This window comes from Sorex fumeus, unplaced genomic scaffold, assembly GCF_029834395.1.
Source record: "Sorex fumeus unplaced genomic scaffold, SorFum_2.1 ptg000171l, whole genome shotgun sequence".
Classification (NCBI taxonomy): Eukaryota; Metazoa; Chordata; class Mammalia; order Eulipotyphla; family Soricidae; genus Sorex; species Sorex fumeus.
In genome coordinates this window covers 5,854,680-5,879,630 of record NW_026606228.1, presented here as the reverse complement: position 1 = coordinate 5,879,630, position 24,951 = coordinate 5,854,680, and the positions used below count along the sequence as shown (strand labels likewise).

General features: G+C 39.8%; 2 pseudogenes; one reads left to right on the top strand and one right to left on the bottom strand.

Annotated features, from left to right (window-relative positions):
* Window positions 1-7,440: 7,440 nt before the first annotated feature.
* Window positions 7,441-10,488, bottom strand: LOC130017005 (V-type proton ATPase subunit B, brain isoform-like; annotated as a pseudogene).
* Window positions 10,489-11,282: 794 nt separating this feature from the next.
* LOC130017029 (histone H3.3C-like) lies at window positions 11,283-15,485 on the top strand (annotated as a pseudogene).
* The last annotated feature ends 9,466 nt before the right edge of the window (window positions 15,486-24,951 follow it).

Below are 24,951 nucleotides of genomic sequence, written 5' to 3'. Positions count from 1 at the left end.
ATAAGGGCATAAGGTTATGGTAGAAGGTGGGGGAGAAGTAATGGAATACCAGTATTAACTAATTAAGCCAAGAGGGTGGGTGAAAATATCAAAGACAGAGGAGGATAAACAAGCAAAATCTCCAGGACAGATACTAGCAAGGTATTTCAAGCAAGTGAAGTTATACCAGAATGGCTGAAATCTCTAGGGCCATAAAGAAGAATAGGAATGAAGTGACATTATTTGTCAGGATTTATTTGCATTTAATTAAAATAGAATATATTTTGACTTTATCCCACTTTAGAGTTTATTGGAAATTATTCTAAATCAAGGCATACCTTATTCTTTTTAATGGTTGTTTAGTACAGTATTCCATTATATGGAGAATTAGGTAATATCTGGTTCTTCACTGATTAGTCATTCGTTAAACAAACTATTCACTGAGGAACTACTTTTTCCTAGAGAAATACTGCCTCTATCATAGTCATTATATAAACCATAATCATTGTTTATGGAATGAACAATGCAGAGCAAAAAATAGTTGGTCATTAAATTACAGAAATGTAGAACTGGAGCCATGATACATATTTCAAAAACACTTCAAGAACTCATAGAAGGGCATTTGATAATTTCAAGGAATATTCATGAAAGGCTCTCATGCTTAAACTTATTACTTATGGGTTAGAATGATAGTACAGCAAGTAGGGCACTTGCCTTGCAAGCAGCTGACCAAGGTTTAATCCCAGGCACCACATTTGGTTCCCTTTAGCACAGCGACGAATGATCCCTGAACCAGAGCCAGGAGAGAAGTAAGCCCTGAGCACCACTGGGTATAGCCCAAAATTTAAAAAAAAGTGAAATTAAATAAACTGGCTACTTCAAGATGAGAGTCAGAGTTATGATAGAGAAAAGGTATTCTGGGAAGACCACAAAGATCAGAAGCATTTTAACTTATGGTACACAAGAGAACATTATTATTGTTAGCATGAAAGTACATTTTCCTGTGCTGGTAGGCTCTTGAGGATTGTATGAAAGATTTGCATACAAAACTCTGAAGATTGAAAATTAGTTTATTGTACAGATATAGTAGATGAGTCCAGGTCCCCCTTATATGTCCAGGTCTCCCCTTAATCCCTGAAGGATGCCACTTCTCCCGCTGTTCTGTCCATGGTTGTCTATCTCATGTATGCCTTCCCCAGTCTCAGGTCACACGCCACAGCCACACCCATGCAGGTGAGATCCCTGTGCCCTAGGCATGTCAATGCATCTTCCAACTATATCCAGCAGTTACTGTTTCGGGAAGAGAGAGGGAGAGGGGGAGTAGGAGAGAGAAGGGGACTTGGGATTACTCCTGATGGTACTCAGAGGACCATAGGAGATGCCAGGGATTGACCCAGGGTCTGCTGCATACACAAACAAAAGTCCTATTAGCTGTACTATAGCTCTGGCCCTAGGTGGGGGACTTCCTTTTATCTGCTGCCATATCCCATCTTCCAGCTATCTCATTATCTATTCTGATTGGCTACCTGGTACATGAAAGATTTAAGTGACCTGGAGCTCCACACTTTGACTCCTGCTGTATCATTATTACCCAATATACATTACCTGAGTTCTCATAATTGAAAAGTTTTATGGGAAATCAAAAATCTCAGAGTACAGTATTTTTTCAGTGAATTGACTCTTAGGAAGTGTTTGTCATGTTATACTCATCCTCTCTATTTAACACAGGATCATCTCCTTGTCTATCATATAAAAATCTTTGTCATTTTTTACATTAAGAGTATGCAAATGAATTATTGAAATCTCTAGTTGTGTAAAAGACACAAGACTCAGTGAAGGTAATAAAAGGGATGGAGAATTTTTTTGTCCTTGTCTAAGCCATTGACAAGTGAGGAATTGGCCAAGTGTACTTTTGAAGAAAGAACAAATTCATACACATAGCAACAAAACTTATACAATGAAAGAGAATAAGAATAAAGAAAATATCAGGAGTCAAAAGAGGTCTTTGGTAAATTTTATGAAATCCTTATTTTATAAATCTTACCTTTTATAAATCTTATTATTTCATGATTGTGAAAGAACAAAATAATAATATTGTTTAGCCATAAAACTGATACCAAAGAGGTTCACAGTCAGCATTTTATTTCTTTTTGTTCAAAGAATGCATGCATAGTTGCCTTAAATTTAAAAAATTTATATATATATATATATATGTATATATATGTATATATATATATAGCCTGAGCAACATTGTAGCTGGTAGGGTGCTTGCCTTGCACAAAACTGACCAGCATTCAATCCCTGGCACCCAAAATATTCCCTTAAACCCTGCCAGGAGTGATCCCTGAGCACAGAGCCAGGAGAATGCTCTGAGCACCAACTACCAATTGCATATGGCCCAAAACAAAAACAAACTGATAAAACAGCAAAAACAAAAAGTAGACCACAAAATAATAGGGCTAGAGCAATGCGACTAGGGATTGATCTTCGGCACTCCATATGGTCCCTCCTAAGCATTGCCAGGAGTAATCCTTGAACATAGAGTCAGGACTAAGCTCTGAGTACCACAGAGTGTGGACCTTCCCCCAAAATTTGAATAAATAAAATTCCAATTAAGTTTAAATATGTCAATGGTATGTCTGGATAATGTACAGTACAACATTTATCTTGCATGTAGTAGACCAGGTTTCAATCCCTAGCAAGTCATATGGTTCCCCAGCATTGTCAGGAGTGATCCCTAAGTGCAGAGACAGGCATAAACCCTGAGCAATACTGGATATGGCTCCCAAACCAAAAAGTTTATTTTTCTGTGACATTCTGGTTCTCTTTTCAAGCAGATTTCCTTCAACGTGGCCCCATTTCTTGTGGCTGTTATTCTTGAATACATAGACTACTTCTATCTACTTCTATTGCCCATTTATTCTCTTTAGACCTAGCACTAATTTGCGTTTCCACCAACAGTGTATGAGAATAAATGAAGGCACCTATTATACCTCATCTTGGTGAGCTTTTGAATTAATAACAATCTGATGGGTGATAAAAGCATCTTCATTGTTGTTTTTATTTGCATTTCATCAATCATGAATAAGGTGAAGCATCTTTTCTTGTGTTTAATAGCAATCTGTGTTTCTCCTTCAGAAAAATGCCTGTTATTATTTATCTGCTTTGTTTAAAAGAGATTGTTCATCCTTTAGTGTTTTATTTGTACAAGTTTATAGTAAATAAATAAACAGGCTTGTTTGCCATTATACGATACAAACCCTTTTCAGTCTATTTTACTTTTGTTTTTGACATTTTCAATAAAAGGATTAAGGTTGTTTTAGCTTTTCTTTTTGAAACCTACTAGAAAGGCTTCCAACTTCAAGCTTATAAATTAATTCCCCTATGTTTTCATCTAGTGATTAGATAGCTCTGATTTTTTCTGTTGAAATATTTATACAATTTAGTCTTATTTTACTGTAAAGAATGAGGAAAACAGTTTTTTATTTTCAGAAAAAAATCATATGACCTAGCTTCACTTATTAAATCATGTATGTCTTCTTTACTGATGTGAAATTGCACATTGTCATATAATAGATTTTTGAATACATTAGTCCAATTCTGGACTCTACTGTACTTCATTTATCTTCCTATTTTCTCTATTATTATGCTCTTAATATTTGCAGCTTTATAATGCTCTTAATTCTGCTCTCTTATGCTTCATCTTTATGACTATTCCTCCTTATTTTTTATACACCTCATATGTCATAGCTGACAGAACTATGCTAAGATCTGCTCTTCCTACTGTCTTTTTAGTGATTTCTCCCTGCATTTCATGTGGTTTATGTTATATGTGTTCTGATTTTTTTATTTGGTATATGAATATTTATGATAGTTATAGCCTCATTGTGGATGATGTTCTTTATCAAAACACACTCTCCTTGAATTCAATCTTATTTGATATTAATAGTGTGACCTCTACTTTCTTTTTTTAAAAAATCATTTTCATGGCATGTAATATGTTTCATAGTCCAGTAATGCATTTTGGCTTTCAATTTGTTTTCTTAACTCTAAAGTCTCCCTTTTTGTATTCTTCTCATTCTCATTGTATGATTATTTGTCTTTGATGTCTTGTTTCAGTGACTCTATATGTTCTTGAAATGTTTATTTTCTTTGGTGGGGAATTTTTTCTTCACAAGAATTCATCATTATTATTAATTTTATTATGAATATACAATTTATATATTCACTTCTCTTGGTCTTCCTTTCTGTTTCATTCCTTCCCTTTTCTATCTATAGTATTTTTCAGAGTTGCCATTATATGTTTTTCCATTATAGTTATTTTTAGTCTTTTCTGATAAATTCTACACATGTTGTGTGATGAATTAATGAATTCCTCACTTCCTTATCCCTTTGTATCTCTTTAAGAGTTCCAGTTTGGGGAATTGACACTGGGTGTTTGAGTCATATTCTGCTGCCTAAAGACAGTACTAGTTAGCAAATTTCTGCTTTCTTGTTCCATAGACTTCTTGAAATGTCTGTGTCAGATGAATAGTAAAGAAGTTGTAGTACATATGCAAAATAGAATATTATGCAGTCACAAGAAAAGATGAAATCATGCAGTTCACTGCAATTTGAATGGAACTGGAGTGTATCATGTTAAATGAAGTAAGTCAGAGGGAAAAGGACAAACACTAAATGATTTTAATTATCTGTGGTATATAGAGACAAAACAAGTAAATGAAAAGTATTAAATGATGGCAAACATTTGACCCTAGATTCAGAACTGAGAGTGCCAAATAAAGTGAGGGGGTAGACTGGAGGTAACATAAGGACATTGGTTATGGATTCTGCATACTTTGTGGGTCAAGAGGTGATGTAACTATGTGCATAAAAAGTCTAAGTGTTAGAGCTGTTGTAAACATGTTATTGCTGGGTGTGGCCCAACCACCACAACTCCAGTTTCCCAAATGTTGGGGCAGTGTAGCAGGAGACTTTGAGTAGTTGATGGAGGGATACTGACATTCCTGGCAGGTCTGACATTGCAACATTATCTGCTGGAAACTTTATTATTAATGGTATTATAAATCACAGATTGACTAAAAAATGGAAAAAGAAAAAGAATCTAATAGAAAAAATAAATATGACAGTCATTATGCCTAGTTCAGTTATTATCTTTACTAAGTGTCGTAATCTATCTGGGGGAGACTGGGTTTGAGCCACAGAGCCTCTTGTTTCTGTGGTCAGGGATCACTCATGGCAATGCTCAGGGGACCATATGTGGTGCCAACGATGGAACCCAGGTTAGCTGGCATACACAGCAAAGCCTTTACTCCTGTTCTATTTTCCTAATCCCGGAGGGACCTTTGGAAATGTATCTATGCTTTGCTTGTCTCTGGAGATTCTGGTTCATGTGCAGTGGTCTGAGACTCAGGTATTAGCTCATTTCAGTAGCTCCCTGCCCATGACTCTAATGTATAGTCAGGAGGGGAACTCAATTGACACAATGCTATAAGTATTTGTTCTATGGACATTAACTCCAAATTTTCTTCTACTTTAAAATGAATGTGAGAAGTGTTCCATCCAACAAACAATCAATGTCTGGAACCAACTTTTATCTCTTCATTCTCCTCTCATTGGTAAAAGAGGAAAAAAGTACAACCTTTGCTTGTGGCCAGAGTGCTAATATCCTACATCCTTGGGAAGGAGTAGCTTAACCAGATTATATTCTCTACCTCTTCTTTTTGAGCCTCTCACTACATCAAACAATTTTTAATTAACTTCTTGTTTGTTTTCTATTCTGTGTGATCTCTCTTGTCTCTCTTGTTGCCAAAAAAATTGCTGTGTTGATGATTATTTTGTCATTTCACTCTAGAATCTAGATGAGCGCCCCCAAATTCCAAAATGAAACCTTGCTAACTTTCATATGTTTTCCTCCATATTTTGCAAGAAAGTGATGTGATCAGGAGTGACTTCTTGAAAAAAATGTCTAAACAGTTTACTTTCAGTGTACTTTCAAGATATTTATGCACCCATATTCTCTATGCTGTACTATTTCATGGGAGAGAGCAAATTTATGAGAGCTATATTGATTCTGAGAACCTTCGCTTTATCATTTTTCTTCTCTATAATTTTGGCATGAGTGTGAGCCTTTTTATGTTTGTTGCTTATTTTTCTCATAATTTATGTTTATGCCGTTCCTTAAATTTGGGGAACAGATCTATGAACAAGCTTCACTGCATCTTATCCTTAGAGTTCATTGTGTTGTCATTATGTGTTTTTCTAGATTCATTTCTATTTATGAATTGCTGTAATTATTGATTCTGAATCTTCAATATTGCCATAGTGAAGGGTAGACAAAAACCTATGTATTCAAATCTGTGATGTAGTTTAGGATATTTTTCCCTTCCACTAGCCTGGCCTTGGTTTGTAAAGGTTAGTCACCAGAAATAAAGTTAGCAATATAGGCAGTTCTATTTGTTATTCTGTTACCGAATGCAGAAATATCCTATTGTCACATTTTCTAAATGGCATAGCACCAGGATTTAAGACACAAATATTTCAGTCAGCATGTCAGAATAGAATGAATCGCAAAAGTTTCTTTGAGAAAATGTGAGAATTCAACTAACATGGCACAACAGTGTATTTCAGATCTGCCCATACACAAATCGTAAATGAAGTGTTGGGTTATGTTTGCTGTTGGACAATGACGATAACTGAAGAATAGATTCACGGAGCCTACGGAGACAAAAGAGGTCCTGGATGAGTTCCTGCTCACTACTGAACCCCAAAGAAAATAAGGGAAGACCAGGGCGAGTTCTTGCTGATTGTAGGTCATTTCCATGCCAGTCTCTGAAGACAGTCATTCCCTATATTTGTTTGATCAGCTCTGCCTGAGAGCTAAGCCTTGTCCCATTGCATCTCAAGGATGCTTCCAATATAAGAGTGTGATAGAATTTAACACTTCCCGCTCCAGAAGGAGATGTGGGCATGGCCTCATTCTGAAAAATAATCTTCAAAAAATGATTATTTATCTTTGTTGGAGAAAAAATTCAACCACAAGACAGTGCAGGTAAAAGCAGAAATATTTATTAAGGAAATAAGACACACCTGAGATATAGGTGCAGGTGTTCTTGAAAAATTGTTGTGTGCCAGGCTCTAGGGACAGGGCTCTTATGGAGTGAATTTAATTAGGGATAGAAATAAATAGACATAAAATATTGTGTATGAGTAATATTATTGAGGTGGTGTTAATGTGCATGTGTATATGGACTACCGGCTTGTACTTGATATATATCATAGGATTTGCTTATGCAGCTTGATGTGTTTGGGGATTAATGTAGGCTTAATGTAGACAAAAGTGAAATAGAAAAAGGGATTTCTTCCCTGTGCATGTTCTAGTAACTGGTTAGAACTGGTTTTCCAAAGTCCTCTATTGGCTAGTATAAAGGTTGTCTCGGTTGGGATGTCAAGGTCCCTTGATTTTTTTTTTTTTACCTATTCTGTTTTTAATTACAGGGCAACACAGTAAACTTCAACACAAAGATGGAGATGGGAATGCAAAAGGAATAAAGAAAACAGAACCAGTATTTCACAAGAATCGGCCATGAAGTAGCAGCTAATGTTTTGTAGAGTCTTGAGGGTAAAATTCGCTCAGGGTGCTCTGAGGGATTCTCTTCAGCATTTCTTTGGGGAAGATTTGGAGCAGCTGCCAGCCAATGTCCAAAGTCTCATAGATGGTGTGATTTTCATATGGACCCTGAGCAACGAAGTTCCTCTCAAACTTCTGCAGAAATTCCAAGTAAAGAAGATCATCTGAGATAAGAGCTTCTTCTCCAACTACAGCTTCCATGGCCTGTACATCTTTACCAATCGCATAGCAGGCATACAGCTGGTTAGATACATCAGCATGATCCTTTCTGGTCATGCCTTCTCTGATAGCAGACTTCATTAACCGTGATAACCAGGGGAGCACATTAATAGGTGGGTATATCTGTCTGTTGTGCAGCTGGCGGTCCACATAGATCTGCCCCTCTGTGATATATCCAATCAAGTCCTGGATGGGGTGTGTGATATCATCATTGGACATGGTGAGAATGGAGATTTGGGTAATAGAACTATTTCTTCCTTCCATTCGACCAGCACGCTCATAGATTGTGGGTAAATCTGTATACATGTACCCTGGGAAGCCTCGTTGGCCAGGAACCTCTTCCCGGGCTGCTGAAACCTCTCGAAGTGCTTCTGCATAAGAACTCATGTCCGTTAGTATGACCAGTACATGTTTCTCACATTGATAAGCCAGAAATTCGCTGTGGTTAGAGCCAATCGAGGAGTGATAATTCACTCGATAGTTGGATCATTGGCCAGGTTCAAAAAAGAGGCAAACATTGTCCATTGATCCATTTTCGTCAAAGTTGGATTTGAAAAACCGGGCAATTTCCATGTTTACACCCATAGCAGCAAACACAATTGCAAAATTCTCCTCACTGTAGTCCACTACATCTTTGGATTTCTTTACCAAACCAGCCTGACAACAGATCTGAGCTGCAATCTGTGTTGCTTGCTGTGGCAAGCCAGCAGAGAAGATGGGAATCTTCTGTCCCCGAGCAATGCTGTTCATGCCATCGATGGCTGAGATGCCCATCTGAATCATCTTCTCGGGGTAGATTCGACACTGAGGAATGATTGGCTAGCCCATGATGTAAAGAAAATCCTCCACCAGTACAATAGGACCCCTGTCAATGGGTTTTCCTGATCCATTGTGTGTAAACACAAAAAATAAAAGGGGCCGGCGGTCAGGCCGTTTCCCCACTCCAGGGAGGTCGATGGCGATGGTCAGTCGAAGGAAGGAAATGAGGGCCAAGCTGGTTGGTCTTAGCAGCCATTTATTACATGGAAGAGATGTATGTCATGGAGGCCTCAGGAATCCTCAAGCATGTGCGCCTTTGTTCTCTCAACTTCTATCCTCAGCCCCATCTTCCCAGGTTCTCTGATGCACGTGTCCCCCAGAGAGCCCTGAAATCTCCCTTAAATAGATCATAGTACCTCTAAAGGGCACAATATAGTGATGTCATCAAAAGGAGTTACAGAAAGAACATTGAGGCGGCAAACATACATTGTTTCTTTACATCCACAGGCCAGTAATCCTAGCCTCACCTTTTTACAAGCTACAAGCACTTAGATTAGCACAACAAAGACCAGTCTGCTAGAGCTTGGAATCTACATCTCCAAAATCAGCCAGCCTGGAGCCAGGCATCTACATCCCAAAGACCAGGCCTGGCTTAGCACCTGGGATCTGTATACCTAAGGCCAGCTAGGTTCCTGTGAGATAAGAGAAACTACCTCAATATACTGAAATCATTTACTGAAGGCAATTTGAAGGGGAGAAAGCAGTCTCATCCAAGCTAGTCAGGACACACAGGAAAACTGCTTCTAGGACGTGTTTCTCCTCTCCTTGTCCAACCAACATATAAGCATACATAATATTAATCATTTTGTATGGACACAGTAAGAAATACTTTGAGCTTATAGAATTGCTCTCCTAGGGCCATCTCGATCTCAGACTGCAGTGCTCAGGCCAGATATCTTTCCTATTCCTAGCAGCAGGGCCCTAGTCTCGTCGTTACTTTTGGATCATGGCATCATTTGCCTATGATCAACCTCTTAACTTATAGTTAAGAATCGTGGCACCTTGGCCTGGCCCATTGCGATGCCAGGGTAGCACATAACTCACCGGCTTGCCCTGGTTCCATTCAGTCCTACGTCGGGACCCTGCCCTTGGGGTGCTAGGAAGTGAGGGCAACTGAGGCTTAAGTTGAGAAGGCAGATGCCCAGGAGTGAATAATATTCAAAGCCAATCAATTCCTAAGTTACCGAGCATATTAATTAATTGTCTTCCTGTATCTATACAAAAGGACATTGCATTAAAGTAAACTGCTCAAAAGACATAAGGAGAGGAGAAAGGCAGTATTAACTTACAGTACAGCTTCAGTGTCTAAGCAGGATGAGACCTTACAAATTGCTTGGGGAAGAGAGCATAGAAGTGGTTACAGACTGACAAAGTAATGGGAGTGACTCGGGAGCACTGTGATGGGTGCAACCTGATAAACCTAAGCTCTGTGTACTCCAACACATTGAATACCCGACCAAGCAAATCTTCATACACTGGTGTTCGAAGACTATCCCCAGTAAATTCACAGGATGTTTTCTTTGCATCTATACCTGAAGTTCCTTCAAATACCTGAACAACTGCTTTGGAACCATTCACTTCGAGAACTTGCCCACTTCTCTTCATGCCACCTGGTAATGTCAAGTGTACAATCTCAGCATACCTGGAAAACTTAACATGATCTATGATCACTAGTGGACCATTGACTCCAGAAACTGTCTTGTACGTGAGATGAGGCTGGGAGAGGTAGTTGCGGCTCACGGCCAGCACCTGCTCCCGAGCGCCCACGGCAGACCCACCAGTGGGCACTGGCAGCTGGGCGTGGCCCTTTTCAGGATCCCTCGCATCACTCGCACCACCATCTTGTCCCTGTCCGACTGGCCCCCCTTGAATTTTTTTTAACACGAAATAGATTCCTTTTCTTTTCTTTCTTTTGTTTCTTTCTAAAAAAATTATTAAGGCACTGTGACTAACAAAGTTTTTCATAATTGGGATTCAGGAATACAGTATTTTAGCATTAAGTCCACCATTTTTTAAGTTTTTTTATAGTAGCCTTCAATACTTCCTCTCCTATTGGTTTGTTAATTTGGTTTTAAATTTAGTATTTATAGTTATCAGTTAATCAAAGTTAAACATCACGTAAAATGTTTAGTCAATTCATTCAATATATGCATTGTTTCAGAGGACACAACCTTTGCTTTTCTCAAGTTTATGGCCTTATAGATATAAATACAATAGATAAATACCATTTTTTGAAATCAGGTTTTGATAACTGGGGGAAAATAAAGGCAGACAAAAGGATTGAGTGAGATAATACTGGCAGGCACCTTACATAGTCAGGAGAGTCTCTTAGTAGAATATATCCGAGCACTTGTTCGAGTCTCTGTGGTGTATGAGTGGGAGTTAAAAATGATTCTCATGAGATACACTATGAAAAGAAAGGAGCTTACAGTTACATGAGCTTGTGTGATACAGGGTACTAGCTTTATTTCTGTATATTCTCATTGCATATTAACCTAGTAATTGGAAGTTGTGAAAGAAATAAACTATGTATAGCTCACTGTTGCTCCAATTTATTTGATGACTCTCTGTGTAATTAATCTCCCAAAGGAAGTATAAGTTTTGAGAAATACTAGACAAATGTGACAAGATAGCCATGAAAGATCTCTGTCAAATGCAAAGACATCCTTCTTTAATTGAAGTCCAGTTATTTAGAGCGTATAACTACAAGTACAGTTGTACCAAATCATACCCTTACTACTCTCCTGCCTTGGCCCATATGAAGAAAAAGGTAAAATTCTAGTAAAATAGTCTGACTAAGGGTATATAAGGGAACACCTGCAGGGACGATTAGAGATCTCCTCATCTCCCCTCTCCCGCCCCTGCCAGAGAGCCTGGCAAGCCACCTGTGATGTACCAAATATGCCAACAACAGTAGCTAAGATAGGTCTCATTTCCCTACCCCTGAAGGAGTCTCCAGCTGAGTTGGGAAGAACGAGGGCTCGTACTACACAGACGGCATGCAAGTCAATGGGCAGGAGGGTACCCCACAAGCAGCTGGCCACCAAGGTGGTCTGCAAGAGCATGCCAGCCATGGGTGGCATGAAGAAGCTGCACTGCTATCGGCCCGACATGAGATCCACCAGCTGTTGTTCCAGCGGCTGGTGTGCGAGATTACGCAGGACTTCAAGACTGACCTGCGCTCCCAGAGCTCAGCTGTCATGGCACTGCAGGAGGCATGTGAGGCCTACCTGATGGGGCTCTTCGAGGACACCAGCCTCTGTGCATTCCCTGCTAAGCATGTCACCATCAAACCCAGGGACATCCAGCGGCGTGCTGCATCTGCGAAGAGAGAGCATAAAGTTTATGATGCTAAAATCTCTGGGCTGGGACAAATGGAGACACTACTGGTACCTGCTCAAGTAATTGATGATTAACTGGATGACAGTGACAGTGACAGTGAAAGGGTATATAAAAGCATTTGGGATTGTTTTCATTAAAATAAAATCAACATCTATGATGTCACAGAATTCTTTTGGAGCACTAACACAGCAGGTAGGGCATTTGCCTTGCATGCGGCCGATCTGGGTTTGATTCCTCCATCCCTCTCGAAGAGCCTGGCAAGCTACTGAGAGTATCCCACCCGCACAGCAGAGCCTGGGAAGCTACTGGTGGCATATTCGATATGCCAAAAACAGTAAAAAGAAGTCTCAGAATGGAGACATTACTGGTGCCCACTCGAGCAAATCAATGAACAATGGGAATACAGTGCTACAGACAGTGCTACAGATAGAATTTATCCTAGTCTTCCATCTAATACTTGTATAGTCTTTTACTTTTGACAAATGCTGTATTCGGGAGTGGCTCTGCCGCATTGTGGTTACTTGAGTTGGAATTCAGTGGTATGATTAGTTCAGATACCAAAAAGGAATCATTTTAGAGTAATTTTCCACATTTGAGATTGCATCTTAATTTTGCTTAATTTGTAGTTAAGCAGAAATTATAAAAGGTAAAGGTAAAGGCCCTCCCGTTGATCGTTGATTTGCTCGAGCGGGTCCAGTAACGTCTCCATTGGAGACTTTGTTGTTACTGTGTCTGGCATATCGAATACTCTCAGTAGCTTGCCGGGCTCTCCTAGAGGGGCGGAGGAATCGAACTCGGGTCGGCCATATTGGCCGCTTGTAAGGCCAACACCCTACCGCTGTGCTATCGCTCCAGCCCAAGCAGAAATTATAAATGACCCAATTTCCCCATTTCTAAATATCTATTTTATGAAGCTTTTAGAAGGCAGTTACTTTCAGTTCCAGTCCTGAGCTAAATGGGCAAAAGCATTTGAAAATATATTTGGTAAGTATTGGCATGGATGTAGGGGAGAAAGGTGACCCAAAGGGCCCAAAATCACAGTGCAGAAGAGACACCTGCACTCTAATGTTCATTGCATCACTATTCACAGTAGCCCAAGTCTGGAAGCAACCCAAGAGTCCAAGAACAGATGACTGAATAAGGAAACTATTGCATGTCTACACAATAGAATACTGCTTTGCTGTAAAGAAAGATGAAGTCATGCAATTTGCTGCTATATCATGGATATGGACATTATCATGTTGAATAAAGTTAGTCCGGGCGGTGGGAATACAGAATGATCTCCCTTAAATTGACTATATAAAGAAACATAATAGGACACACACACGAATCTCAGAACTGAGCAGCTCACTGCAGTTATGCCTCTGTACTTTGCAATAGGCCAGTTTCACTGGGCCACTCCAGATGGGAGCAGGTGCTGTCCCTCCACCTGCTCCCTAGGAATCCCGGTGGCCACCATCTTCCAGAATCCAACAAAAATTCCAGGTATGTGGGAACAGAAGTGGCAAATTCCAGGCCTTATGGGACAGGAGAGAAGCCAGTCATTCTCTCCCCACCCCAATGGGACTCTGAGATGATGTCCACAAACTGCCCCCCACTACTTATTAAGCTCCTACGGAGCCATGATCCAGAGACACACACACACGAATCTTGGAACCAAGCAGATAGCTGCAGGGATCTCTCCAGACGCTAATTATTAAAATTTTAGAATTGCTAGAGCATGCTGCCACTCTCGTGGCCATGTGACATTATATGCTATCCATAACAAGAAATACAAAACAAATAGTCTAGCATTGCCTTTTCTGCAGGTTTGAGTGGTGGTGGGACTGGTGTTGAAATATTGAATGTAATCATAGTAGAGAGAGAGTATTGTGGAAATTGTCTGCCACACAGGCACGGGAAGGGTTGGAATGGGGGTGGGGATACTGGGGAATTTAGTGGTAGAAAATGTGCACCCGTGAAGGGATGAGTGATTGATTATTGTATGACCAAAACTCAAACATGAAAGCTTTGTAACTGTATCTCACGGTGATTCAATAAAAAAGAAGAAATATTTAAAAAAAAAACATAGTAGGGGAATAACAAATGCCCAAAGGCAATAGAAACAAAGAACATGAGAGCTGGTTTCCAGTAAGAAGCTTGCCACTCTCAGGGTGTATGGTGGTGGTAGGTGCTAAAAAAGATCAGGAAAGGGGACAGTATGACATTGGTGGAGAAAAGTGCTCAGTCTGGAGAATGTAGTGCTGAAAGGAGCTATATAATGGCTGCCATAAAGGAAAGCTGAGGAGGTGAGCGGGAAACAGGAACACTGGCTGAGAGGAGTGGACACTGGTGAAGGAACTGATGTTGAAGCATTGTGTGTCTGAAACTCAATCATGAACAATTTTGTGACTTTATAATTCATGGTGATTCAATAAAGAAATGTAAAAAAGAAAATTATCTTTAATATGTAAAATGTGGCAGTATTTCCTGGAGCATGTGGCCTCTGTCCCCCTCAGAGAGCCTGGCAAGCTACCGAGGGTATCCCACCCAGATGGCAGAGCCTGGCAAACTCCCTGTGGCGTATTTGATATGTCAAAAACAGTAACAATAATGGGCCCCATTCCACTAACCCTGAAAAAGCCTCCAATACAGCAAGATTAGGAAGGACAAGTAAGAAGAGGCTGCTATAATCTCAGGGCTGGGACGAATAGAGAGTTACGGGTGTCTGCTCGATAAACAACAGGATGACAGTGACAGTGATGTAACAGGTAAGCTTTGTTTTGTGAAGAAGAAAAGAAAATGTATGATGCTAAAAGTTTCTTCTGGGGACTGGAGCAATAGCACAGCGGGTAGGGCATTTGCCTTGCACAAAGCTGACCAGGGTTTGATTTCCAGCATCCCATATGGTCCCCCAAGCACCCTGCCAGAAGTAATTCCTGAGTGCATGAGCCAGGAGTAACTCCTGTGCATCTCTGGGTATGACCCAAAAAGCCAAAAAAAAAAAAAGTTTCTTCTAACTCAAATGTGTTGTAGTTTGCAAAACTGTTAATTGCCGTTTCATACACATTTCATACTTGCACTACACCCTCCACTGGGGTGTCCACTTCCTTTTACCATTGTCCTGGTGTCTCCCTCTCCTTATTGTAAACTTAGTACTGAAGACCAGTTCTCAGGTTCTGTTCTCTTTGGGCATTTGTTATTCCCCTACTGTTTCTTTATATCTTGCATATGAAAGAGACCATTACTCCTAACTTTACTCAGTATGATACTCTCCAAATCCATCCACATAGTATATTCTCTTAAAGTTGACATTATTCCACTGCACACCAGAACATAGTATATAACTATTTACCATAGTTTCCATAGTTTCTTTATCCAATAATTGATTCTTGGACATTTGTGCTGTTTCCAGGTTTTTCCTATTGTGGACAGTGCTGCAGTGAAAAGAGGGTTGCAAAGGTATTTTCTCAATAGAAATTTTGGGTCCTTGTTGATGTTTTTGGCTGTTTTATGAGATTATTCTTTATGAGAGAGTATAGTTCATTTCAAATGCTAGAAGTCCTTTAAAGATTTATACCCTAGGATATTAGCCCAGGTTCAACAATAACAGTTGAGGTGATTTATAAAATTCCTGTAATAATCACCTGAGTTGATTGTTAAAATTGCGGTTTCTAAGTTTTTTCCCTGATGGAGAATCTGGTTCATTACATTTTATGTATGTCTCACGAATCTGCTTTTGTAACAACTCTCCAAATAATTGAATGCGTGATTTAGGGATCACAACAAGATACACGCAAACACACACACACACACACACACACACACACACACACATGCATAGCACTGTAGCACTGTCCTCTCGTTGTTCATCGATTTGATTGAGCGGGCACCAGTAATGTATCACAACAAATTGTGAGACTTGTTGTTACTGTTTTTGGCATATTGAATATGCTACGGGGAGCTTGCCAGGCTTTGCCATGTGGGCACGATACTCTCAGTAGCTTGCCGGGCTCTCCAAGAGGAATGGAGGAATTGAACATGGGTCAGCCATGTTGGCTTTGTGCAAGGCAAACACCTTACCCACTGTGCTATCGCTCCAATCCACACATATGCATATATATGATTAATTCCTATCTCTTCCACTTTTCCTCAGAAAGCTACAATTTGGTTTCAGATTTCAGTTCTGGAATGCTGCCACTGATAATCATCTGGTTCACTAACGTTGACACAGATACTACAAATGATCAGATCCAATGAGTTATTAAGAAAACCTTTATGAACTTTATAACTGGAAAGAATTTTCAAAAAGAACCATCCTTAGGAGTTTGGAATCTAACTTCATTATAGAAATTGAAGGGTTTCTTTCTCCTCAAACACCAACATCATACTTGACCATTTCTACAATATTGAAAATTGAATTAAATGTGCCCGTACATAAAACATCATTTAGTATTCTGGGTATTTTTAAAAAAGAACTGTCAGTGTTTTGACAAGATTCAAATTTAACATTCTTTTACAGATGTCAAGGTCAAATATCAAGTTGATCAGGTCAATATTTGTAGTTTTACAGATAGGGAAGTAATTATCTAAGGTTATTTTAGGGTTATGAAAACATTATATAGTGAATCAGGATAAAGATCTCTGTCTTGTTTGATATTTCAGTTTAGTGACTGAACCAGGACTATGGTGTCTGACTATTATTATAATATCTTGACATTTTTATTAATGTTGTAGAAAATATGTAATCTTTCGGGAAACATAAATAAATATTGCTAAATTCCAAACATCAGCAAATAATTCTTCATAACAGGGTGACAGTAACATGATACTACATAGGTGGAACAGTAGGTTGTTACACCTTCTTTTACTTTATTAGCTCTTTTCTTTTTAGAAACTACTGTTAATTGGACAAAGGAGTATACTAGCTCTTCCACTGAGAGTTTTAATGTAGATTTTCTGATTCCATTAGGCTATCACTGGTCGTTGTTTGTACTATGTAATCAGAATGTTCTCCTAAGACAATATGGGAAAGTCACTGTTGATTTACATTAGGATCTTATTTTTCTTGTGGAAATTGTATCAGAAACAGTATCTCTTTGCATCCTGCATTTGAATTTAAGTGGGAATTCAAATTTTTTGTTAATTGGCATATATGTGTGCATACATGTGCAATTATTTTTGGTTCTTAAAATATTCTTAATTTGACTATTCCATCTTTGGAATTTAATTCAGAGTCTGAATAAATAGATCACTCATGTTTGCATAGTGAGCTCCACAGTTTTACTGATTATTCTAAGAATATTATGGAGTCTTCTTGCCCTGCAGAGACCACAAGTTGCCCCCCATGAGTGGCTCTTTGGCACAGCTATGGTCCCAGAGGCACATGGACCTAATTCAGAACCCAGAAGATTCTGGCAGAAATGTTAATGGACTATACATTAAGCTACAATGCTGTGTCCCCCCAGGAGGGAAAGGGTGTCTGTCTCTTCCGTCATTCCATGCCTTCCCCTGCCCCGCCCGGCAGCATGGTGGCTGCCACCTCGGAGCTTATTGGACAGCCAGGTATGAGCCGGTGGTGACAGGGCAACTGCGGCCTCATGGGATGGGGTGTGAAACTGGCACATCCGCACATCTTTCTTGCCCTGCCGAGACCACGAGTTGCCCCCACGAGTGGCTCTCCAGCACAGCCATGGTCCCAGAGGCACACAAACCAATCTCGGAACTATTCAGCTATTGGCAGAAATTCCTCCAGACTTAATTAGTAAAATATCAGAAATCCAAAATTGTCATATGAAGACATCATATGGTCTTCATCAATAGAAAACAAATGATTTTATGATGCCTTTTCAGCAGGTTTGATTGCTGGGGGGAAAAAATCCAAATAATAGTGATGCATTTTTTTTGTCGAAATAATGAATGTAATCAAAGTAGAGAGAGAGTTAAGTGGAAATAATCTGCCTCACAGGCATGGGGAGGGGTGATATGGGGGGTATATTGGGGGTTTTGGTGGTGGGAAATATGCACTGGTGTAGGGATGGGTGTTTGATCATTGTATGACCGAGATTTAAACCTGAAAGCTTTGTAACTGTTCTCACAGTGATTCAATAAATATTTAAAAAAAACAATTTTTGTAATATATTTTGCACTCAAATAAAAAATTTGTAAAAATTTATTGAATTCCAAGCCTTTGCTACTTATTTTCACATCTATTATCTCATTTTTATCCATCAATTCGTCTAGTGTCATTATTTTATTGTAGTCATTCAACTCTTTTTCTCTCTTGTTTCCTTCCCTCCCTCTTTCCCTCTCTTGTAACATATTCTTATTGGTATATACATATTCTTATTGGTATATACAGATTAATTTATCATGCCATTAGATGAAGATTGCATTGAAAAATCAAAAGAGATATCAAAGAAAATGAAAGTCTCAATCAGGAGACTGCAAACTCTTATTATCAAGAAGTAGACAGTAGTGCTGAGAATGACCATACAGTTACTATTCTGTTAACCTTTGTCTATAGAAAATATATAATTTTTTAAACCATTCATCAATAACCTCTCATCTATCTACTTCCATTTTCTGCCACCATTGTTTTATACATTTGGATGTTCTCTCAGTAAATCTGCCCCAGGCTATGAGGCAGGTGAGAGCCCTCTCCACCCCAAGGGACCAAGTCCCAGCAGCTGACCTCCACTACCCAACCACAGCCATGCTTCAGGACGCCAAGCCTCACGCAAGAATGAAGTCCCACGGATCCCAGATAATGTGGAATTTTGTGACCTTGGACTCTGGACTCAACGGGACCTGGAACTGAGATCCTCTGCCTGCTTTCCCCAGTCTCCAGTGACTCAGGGATCATACCCATAAGCCACACCCTGCCAACACCAGATAATCTCCTCATTGGCCACCCGCCAGAACTCATGTATGCTCCTCCCAGATGGGAGTATAAAAGGAGGCACCCAGAACCATGCCACTGGACTTCGCACCAGGTTGTGGGGTGGATGAGAGCCCTCCCCACCCCAAGGGACCCAGCCCCAGCAGCCGACTTCTACTGCCCAAACACCACCACGCTCCAGGCTGCTTTCCGGACACATTATAAGACACTTCCTACCCATTTATGCCTCTCTGAGAGCCTGGCAAGCTACCGAGAATGTCCCACCTGCACAGGCAGAGCCTGACAAGTTCCCTGTGGCATATTCAATATGCCAAATACAGTAATGACAGTAGATCTCATTCCTCTGACCCTGAAAAAGCCTCCAATCATTGGGAAAGATGAGTAAGTAGAGGCTGCTAAAATCTCTGGGCTGGGAGGAATAGAGATGTTACTGGTGCCTGCTCAAGTAATTTGACAACCAACGGGATGACACAGTGATACAGTGATTATATGCTTTGCTCATTTGCAGCCCATATGAAAATCTTTTGTAAAGCAGAACTAAGACTTGATATTTGTACCATTTTCATTTCAGAAAATGATAGTTCTAATGCTTTGTTTTAGTGCCGATAAATGTAGGATTTTTTTTTCCCTACCACAAAAACTGGAGGTTGTGATTAGAAGTCAGTAGTCTGCAAACTGAAATCCAACTGGGTTGCCGAGAGGCAGGCAGCTGCAAAGGAAAGCTCAGGCAATTATGGGCTTGCACGAAGAATAAAAGCTTTCCCTAGCCATTTAGGATTGTATAATCAAATCTGTGTCTGTCAATTGCTGGAGTCAGATCGTGGAGTTTGCCTATGATTACATAATCTGAAACCTAGGATGCACAAAACCCATTAAAAGGAATACTTGGGAAAATGAGTATGGTAGTGTACAGACTTTGAAATTGCTTTTCATAAGTTATCTCCAAATAATCAAATCTATAGAGGAGAGGAGCCAAGCCGAAAGTGATAGGTATTTTGCTAAAAAAGAAAATAGACATTTCTATCTTATTGTTTCTTCCCTGAAATTGTAGCGATAAAGTAATAATAATAATAATTTTTAAAAATCTAGCAAGAGATCTCCCTTCTACTTGTGAGTGAAAAATCAATAGGTAGTGTTTCCTAAAATCTCCAGCTTTTTTCCTATTCCAAAATAAAAGCTCCTACCATGAGTGTCTTCCTGCTTTCTCCTGCAGATTTTACTCAATTGACTCTTTTATTTGGGTTTATGCTAATTTTCTCCACTTTTCTGAATTTTGCTACCTGTTCAGCAGAGATGTGAGAAAAGCACTGGAGATTAGATGACAACGTGCTGGTTTCTTATCTAATCAGAAGATGAACACATTTATGCTAATAAATGTGTGCATAAGCCAGCCAGACACTCTATCCTTTAAATTATATTATCAGCTATCCTGCACTAAGGAAATCATTATCTCTGAAGTATGAGCTCACTCCCTCCATCTAAACAATACTTTTATGGTAGCCATATTGACAAAACACTGCTGACATAATTTTTATGTGGAGATAAAAATATGCTTGGAAGGGGTATAAATTTTATATGGATACATATATTTCAGAAATCAAACTTGACAAATTAATGGGATGGCCGGGGAGAGCTGAATTTTCTTTTATAAAAGATGATAAAAATAACCCAAGGTCTATGAACAGATAAAAATAAATGCGCTACATAATATGTTTGATTTAATTTATGATGTCTTTCCTGAAGCTGTTCTTAACAGACTGGAAGCAGTGGAGCTACAGTGGAGCTGGACCTTGCTGTCCACTGGCAGGATTGGTATTGTTTCCTCACCATAAAGGCCTCCATAAGAGATGCTAGGGTCACACAGAGGCACTGTCTAGATATTCCTTCAAGTAAGGGGTTGTTGTCAGCTACTGAGAATGATGCATTCAGACAACAATGAATAAAGGCCCTCTTCTGTAGCACTGTCCTCCCCTTGTTCATCGATTTGCTCAAGTGGGCACCAGTAACATCTTCACTGTGAGACTTGTTGTTACTGTTTCTGGCATATCGAACACACCACGGGGAGCTTGCCAGGCTCTGCTGTGTGGGCAGGATACTCTCGGTAGCTTGCCAGGTTTCCCGAGAGGGGCAGAGGAATCGAACCTGGATCGTCAGCGTGCAAGGCAAACACCCTACCCGCTGTGCTATCGCTCCAGCCCTAAAAAAAAATTATTTTTAAATTTTCTGAAAATGTTTTTGAAGCTCACAAGCATACTGTCTTTTAAGTACCATGCACTAACCAATTGCGCCACAGGATCCACACGGTTAATCTGGCTGTATATTCATTCCAAAGTGAAATTGGAAGCACTTCACTGATGTTAAAACTTCACTTAGCTTATTCACAGTACATGAAAGATGTGTCTTGTTTTTTTCTTTAATTCCAGAATGTTTCATGACTTAATTTCCTAGGCCCACAGTCTCTAGTGAAGAGTCATAAGGATATGATTGTAATTGCATGGAGACACCAGAGGAAGCATAAGGCTCTGTGGGAGAAACTGCTGAGTCCCTTCTGGAGCTCTTTCACCTGTAGTCTCTCAGGAAACAGTGCTGTTCTCTTCTTATAAAGAATTCTGTCTCATCAATTTTCAGAACATACTTTGATTGTTTTGAAAGTATTTTGAAAGCTTTTGTGTCACAGTTAACGTAGTTTATACACTTGGTATCTTGCATTGACTGTTAACCAGCTTCAGGAAAAATAGGTACTCACAAGGCTTGAGTGATAGCACAGCAGGTAGTGCATTTTGCCTTGCATGCGGCCGACCTGGGTTTGATCCCATAGGATGCCGAGCACCGCCAGAACTTAATTCCTGAGTGCAAGGCCAAGAATAAAACCTGAACACCACCAGGTGTGTCCCTAGAACAAACAAACAAACAAAAAGATAGAAAAGGGAAGCAACTATTAAAATTGTAGTAGTTCATAATGGAATGTAATACAATGTTTCAGTCAAAAGAGGTTACTTTTTGGGACCGGAGTGATAGCACAGCAGGTAGAGCATCTACCTTGCATGCGGCTGACCTGAGTTCGATCCCCAGTATCCCATATGTCCCCCGAGCACCGCCAGGAGTAATTCCTGAGTGCAGAGCCAGGAGTAAGCCCTGAGCATCACCATGTATGACCCCAAAACAAAACAAAAAGAAAAAGAAAAGAGGTTACTTTTTAAAAATTTTATTAGAAGGTTGAAGCTTGGACAACTGAGTAATTTTGTTGTCACTTTTTTTTTTTTGCTGCCTAGAATTCTAAATTTTAATCTGCATGCCAAAGTGAAATAATAAAGTACTTTAAAGCCCATGAAATAGTTTTAGATACTGGGTAGCTTTTTATTTAGATTCATTTTGCATATTTTCTTAAACTCCTCACATAACAGATGAAATCTTAAAACATTTTACCCCGTTTAATTTTTATCCTCATTCAGCTACTCATTATGCTAAGCTTTAAAATCCCTCATTTTTATGATAGACAGTAAGAATTTGAGTCCATGGCACTGTAGCCATAGTATAGCAGAGATGCTGCTTGCCTTGCATGTAGGAGACCCAGGTTCAATTCCTGGCATCCCACGTCCCTCGAGCACTGTCAGGAGTAATTCCTAAGTGCAGAGCCAGGAGTAACCCTTGAGCACCACCAGGTGCTGGCCCAAAAGTATGAGAGAAAAAAACAAATTGAGTTCCTGAAAGGTTGTTTTATATTAATGTGCCAGTGCTTGAAAAAGAATTTAAGAATTTGAAGTGTAGTTCTTGTTTATTAAATCTTCATTAAGATACTATGACTCATAATGTTGTACAGTTAATGATGGTTTCATGCATATGTGATTCCAACACCCCTCTACCACCAGAGGACTCAGCAAAGTTTGATTCCTTCAAGTTACAGCAGAACTTCATTGTTTACGAATACTACATGTTTTTATGGACTGGAGTGATAGCACAGAAAGTAGGGCGTTTGCCTTGCATGTGGCCTACCTGGTCGACCCGAGTTCAATTCCTCCACCCCTTTCAGAGAGCCCGGCAAGCTATCAAGAGTATCTCGCCCGCATGGCCAAAGCCTGGCAAGCTCCTTGTGACGTATTCGATATGCCAAACACAGTAACAACAAGTCTCACAATGTAACTGGGCCCGCTCAAGCAAATCAATGAATAACCTGAGGACAGTGACAGTGACAATGACAGTTTCTGAAGCATCGTGATTTACATTTCTGATAGTAGTAGGGTTTAGAGCATTCAACATTCCAACACCATACTCTCCACCAGAGTATCTGCTTACCTCCACCATTGTCTTTAATGTATTTTTTTAATTTTTATTTTTAAGCTTCTGTGCTTTACAATTTGATAAGACTGCTGCTGATAGGGTTTCATGCATGCAACTATTCCACACCACACTCCACACCAGTATGTCCATTTTCTTCCACCATTATCTCTAGGTCCTGTCTCAACTTTCCTCCCACCTCAAAATGTCCCTGCTCTCCCAGTCCCCCCCTCTCCCCACTACCCAAGTCCCACTACTATGTTGATGGTTGGAGCTCTGTTCTATAAAACAGTCTTTGGGTTCTACTACTTTTGTTTATTTGTGATTCTCTTACTATTCTTCTGTATATGTCACATAAAATTGGTTCTTTAAAAAAACTGGTTTTACGGCTCAGCAGGACTGGTTGATGGTTGGAAATTACCACAAGGGTGTGGGGGGTGGAGGGTAGTTAAGATCAAGCAGGGTTCATTATGACAACTTGTAGCACTGTAGCACTGTCCTCCCATTGTTCCCATCAATTTGCTCGAGTGGGCCCAGTAACATCTCCATTGTGAGACTTGTTACTGTGTTTGGCATATTAAATACGTCACTGGTAGCTTGCCAGGCTTTGCCATATAGGTGAAATATTCTCGGTAGTTTGCCGGACTCTCGAGAGGGGCGGAGGTATCAAACCTGGCTCGGCCAGGCTGGGCAGATGCAAGGCAAATGCCCTACTGCTGTGCTATTGCTCCAGCCCATAATATATATATATATATATATATATATATATATATACATATATATATATCCTAATTTTTTGACATGACAACGTTAGTTGGAAATGATCCCTCTGGAAAAGAACTTATTTTTGGAAGTAGGTAAAGGGATATACATTATAACCTTTCAGCATCTGTATTACAAACCATAATGCGTAGAATGAGAGAGAGGGTGGGGGAGAGAGGAAGACAGTGAGGTAGAGAGGGAGCTAGAGAAGAGGTATCTGCCATAGAGGCAGGTGGGGGTGGGGAATTGGTTGGTGGTTGTTAGGGAAACTGAGGACACTGGTACTGGGAAATTATACTCTGGTGGAGGGATGGGTGTTGGAACATTGTATGATTGAAACTCAATCATGAACAGCTCTGTAATGCCCTATGACACAGTGATTCAATAAAATAATTTTTTTTAAAAATTGGTTTTAGACATTGTGAAATTTTTTAGAAAAATCTGTAAATAAGATTTTGTGCATGAAAGTGTCCAAGACCACAAACTCCACCAGTGTCTGCTTTCTTCCACCAGTATCTTAGTGTCCTCCGCTCAACTTGTATCTTCCAACTATGATAAGCTCAGTTCTATAGATCAGTTTTCAGATTCTGTTGCCTTTGGCCCTTTCCTATTCCATTTATTATTCCTTTGCTATGTTCTTTATATCCCACATATGAGAGAGATCATTCTGTCTGGATCCCATTCCAGAGTGAAAAAGACTTTTTAATTTTTAATCCAGCATTAAGGGGAGAAGGCAGCTGGAATAGAGAAGAGAGAAGGAATCACTAAGAAAATGATGGCTGGAGGAACCGGTCAGGATGGGAGATGTGTGCTGAAAGTAGATAATGGACCAAACATGATAATCTCTCAGTATCTGCATTGCAAACCATAATGCCCAAAAGTAGAGAGAGAGTAAGGGGAATATTGTCAGCCATGGAGACAGGGGGAGGATGAGAAAGGGGGGTTATAACAGGGATATTGGTGGTGGGGAATGTGCACTGGTAGAGGGATGGGTGTCTGATCATTGTGTGATTGTAACCCAAACATGAAAGCTTGTAACTGTCTC